General features: G+C 40.5%; 1 pseudogene; it reads right to left on the reverse strand.

Moving 5' to 3' along the window:
* Positions 1-621: 621 nt before the first annotated feature.
* On the reverse strand, positions 622-3,635 carry LOC105042061 (F-box/kelch-repeat protein At1g15670-like; annotated as a pseudogene).
* Between the last annotated feature and the right edge of the window lie 568 nt (positions 3,636-4,203).

Genomic DNA, 4,203 nt, shown 5'->3' on the forward strand with positions numbered 1-4,203 from the left:
CACCATGATCCCTATCTGGCCTCCTTCCCTTAGTTTGATGGTCAACTCAAGGAATGTCATCACTATCATGGTCTAGAGCATCGAGCCAACGATCATCGAGCTCGCATCCACGATGAATGCAAAGTATTCCCCCCTCAAAAAGCCTATTGTCATCCGTGAACCCACCATGCTACACATCGAGTACATCGATCCGATGTTGTTGAGAATGTCAACATAAAGGAGTGTAATCACTGCAATCCAGACCTTGCTCCTATTGAACCCACTGAAGCTTATCTTTCCAGCTGGTGCTTTTTATCGAATGGAGTTAATCCAAGACACCAAGGTCACAAACATGATCCTATAGATCATGCTGCCCTTGACCTCATTCAAGAGGAAGATGGCGGTGATGACGAACCCAAAGGTGCCGAGCTAGAATGTTGGGCTCTGTAAGGTCCCACCGAGGCACTTGCCGGTCTCGGATCGGTCCTAGCGCACACTATTATCTGGACCAATGTCAACTAGCTCTCCAATGAGGCCGACCCCCTTACTGCCCTAGAGGTCGATGAAGGTGAGGAAGAAGCCAATGCTGGTGGCCGATGCGAGGCGGATGTTGCGGGGGATCATGCAGTCGTGCACAAGGCCCTACTTCCATGCTGTGACATCGAAGGCCTCCATGGAGGGGGAGAAGCAGCCCTAGGACTCCATGGCCTACCCGTTGATGACGTGGAAGGCACCACATAGAAAGATGCCCTTGCACTCGTCGTGCTCCCTCACCATGTTCGAGAGCAGGACCCACTGGTTCCTCACCATGTTGTACACCAGCGTAGACCGTAGTGCATTCTAGCTCTTGTCGTGCCCATCCGCCACGAACACCATTTGATCCACATCCGACGCCCCATAGGCAAAGGACCGTCGGGGGCCCGGCATGCTGCCCTGCGACACTACGTCGCTGATACGGAGTCATAGGCGAACACCTCGTCAGAGGCAGCCCAGGTGCGTGGTCCCGATGGTGGCTAACCGGCAAAAGAGAGGGAGGTCGTGGTGTAAGATTACTTAGGTGTTTTACATGCTTGCATGAAGATTTTTCAAAAATCAAAATTTTAGTGGAAGCATAAATTAAATAATTTAATCTAATACATCATAGATCTAATCTAAAACATAAAACATCTGGATCTAGTTCTTATACAAGAAATAAAATCACATATATCAGATTTGAAAAGTAAAAATCAAAAGAGGAACAGAAATTGGTTACCTTAATCGATTTTTCTTTTCTTACTCAGATCGGATCCTGTAGATGCTTAAGATTTTCATCATAGCCGTGTAAGCATCCAGCCTCTGTTGGTATTCACATGGAGACGATCTGATCAAAGCATCGAGGCCATCGGAGTGCTAGCACCTTACAGATCTACTTTTTAGTTTGGATCTGGATTTCCTTCTTTTAGATCTCAAAGAATGAAATCCTACAGCATGAACTCTTCATGCTGAACTAAAGGGATCTGAACAAGACCACCAAGAAGAGAAGAAAAACTATTTTTCTTCTTATCCTCTCTCTCTCTCTCTCAGATTTGATAAGGTGGGGTGTGGGATGAAGAAGGAGAGAAGGGAGGCGTGGATCTTATTTTTCGGCAAGGAAGGAGCACCCAAAAGATATCTCACGCATGCCCTCTCTAGCTTCTTATTTTTGTCACACAAAAATCATCCCCCAATGCCCAACCAAATAATAATATAATTTTCTTCTAGATTAGGATAACCCTATTCAAATCAAATTCGAATAAGGAAAGAGTTCTGAATGAGAAAGAATCCAAGAGAGGAGGGGCGCCAACCATTGGTGCCCCTTCATCTTTCATGCGTGTAGGGGAGAAGGGGGCACATCTTCACACATGCCCTCTCTTTTTCTATGTGAAATAAGAAAAAGAAATAAAAAAAAAGTGGGCTTAGGCAGTCCATTTTAATCGAATTTCAAATTGGATTTGATTCGAATCAAATTCGAACCTGATTTGAATCAAATTCGAAAAGGCTATCAACCCTGATCTAATCAGGATTGTAATCTAAATCCTACTTGGATAATTAAATCTAATTAGTCTTAAATTAAGTCAAGTTTAATTAAATTTAATCTGATTTAAATTAATTAATACTTAATTCATAATTTAATCAGATCCAATTATATTGCAACACTTGTAAGTCCTTTATGCTAATAATTAGCCATTTTTAAATTTATAACTCTTACAAATTGATCCAAACTATCAATCTAATTGATAATTTGATTAAGATCTAAACTATTGATCAGGATGAGCTTCTTTTGTGTATGATCCTTCAGATTTTATTCTGTCTGATAGTGAGATATACCGTGATCTCCATCACAATATTATTAAAACTCTTTTCAATGGACTGGAATAATTCCAACTCACCCCAACAAGGATCATTGATTCAAAAATAATCTTAGTGAGTTCTCACAATCCATCAGTAATATCTAGCAATATGTAGTGGCAATCCAGTAGAACAGAAAGATGAACCCCTAGGTATAGTTACTGTGCGATCAAGTTCTTCTATCGAGAGTTCTGATAGGATGTAGGTCATGGAACTTCATCAAATCCTAAGCATCCGTCATATGCCAGATTGATTAGCTCGAGTCTAATTGTGAATCCTATGAAAACTCTTTTCCATAATCATGCTACTATGAATACAGATTTATGCATTCAGTCTTTTAGGTCGCATAGGACTACTCTTCAACTACTAAGACCAATAGAGCTCCTATAAGTGCACTCCTACTCCTCAGCAATCTACTGTAGCCAACATATATTACAAGGATCTATATGACTAGAAAATCATATTTATGTACAGTCAAACTACAGCAACCTCACTATGAGTAGCCGAGACATCACAGATCAAAGAATCACTCACACAACTATAGCATCGAAAAGTCATTAACGAGTGAGTAGGCATTTATGTGACTTTTCATTCTTGATCACGCTCAGTATCATTGTTCTCTAACAACTACTTGTATTCTCGCTCCAGTATCTCCACACTGTAAACTCAAGATCCATTTATCCAAAAGAGAAGCGATCTGTGTATTAGTCTAGTCAGACCAATCATCGTCTCCGTGATGATCATCGACTGGGAGTAGTTTAGAAATTAACTTATAATGATACATGTCTTAAATTTTCAGCTCTTGAGAAATGTGTCATTGATCATTAACTCCTTGGACAATTATAGGATACATTACTCTATAATGAAAATAATTATCTATAATTTTTAATTTCAATAACTCAAGTACAAACTTATGTCTTGAAAAATTATAATATGTCAGCCAACAATTGACTTTCCATATCACACATCTAACATGTAGTGGAGCCCTAGGATGGGCAGGAGCGAGGCCCAAGCAATGGTGGAGGCGTCAAAGATGGCGAGGTGGTATAGTGGAGAGAGGGTGGCATGGTTCTTGATGGTGGGCGGGCTCGGCATGGGCTTAATCTAGGCGATGATGATGAGTGGGCGGGTGAGGTTGGTGGATCTACGGAGGTGGTAAAAGTGGGATGACTCCACCTGCTTTTAGAACTTGCAGACAGAGCGGGCCATATTGAAGGCATCGTGTGGGATGCGAAGGAGGCACTTCAAGCGATCTCCTTTGGAAGGCATGGCATCAGATTCTCCATCATCCAATAGAGAGAGATTGGGGAGAAACTTAATTTGATTCAGAGAAAAAGAAGAAGTGGGTGGAATCGGATCGATTTTTTTAATCCTTTATAGGCAATTTGGTCATTTCATATTTCTAAAATAATTTGAATCACGTTTTCATATTTTAGGGATATAAGTGTAGGCTTTGAAAACTAATGGGTGTAACTTTAATAAATACAAATCTCAAAAAAAATTTTAAAACTTACTATATAATTAATTATATGTATACAATTTTTGTAATTCTTTTTTTTCTTATTCTCAAACTAAATGCAGCTTCAAAGTTTCTACTAAATATATATATATATATATATATATATATAATAAATGCAAGTTACTTTAGACACTTGTAGCAGTTGCTCAGCCTCTGGTCCCCCTACTGGCAAGCTTTTGTATGGCCTTTGGGTGCGTGCCATTAGAGTTTTGGTGTCCTCTGAAGCATCTAGAAAAGGACATAGATTGCCTACTCCACTGGGACCTACACGGCCTTCCAATGCAACATGGCAAACTGTGCACAAAGGCTCATCAAGAAAGTTGGCCCCGTAGGAAGGT

This window comes from Elaeis guineensis, chromosome 3, assembly GCF_000442705.2.
Source record: "Elaeis guineensis isolate ETL-2024a chromosome 3, EG11, whole genome shotgun sequence".
NCBI classification, from domain to species: Eukaryota; Viridiplantae; Streptophyta; class Magnoliopsida; order Arecales; family Arecaceae; genus Elaeis; species Elaeis guineensis.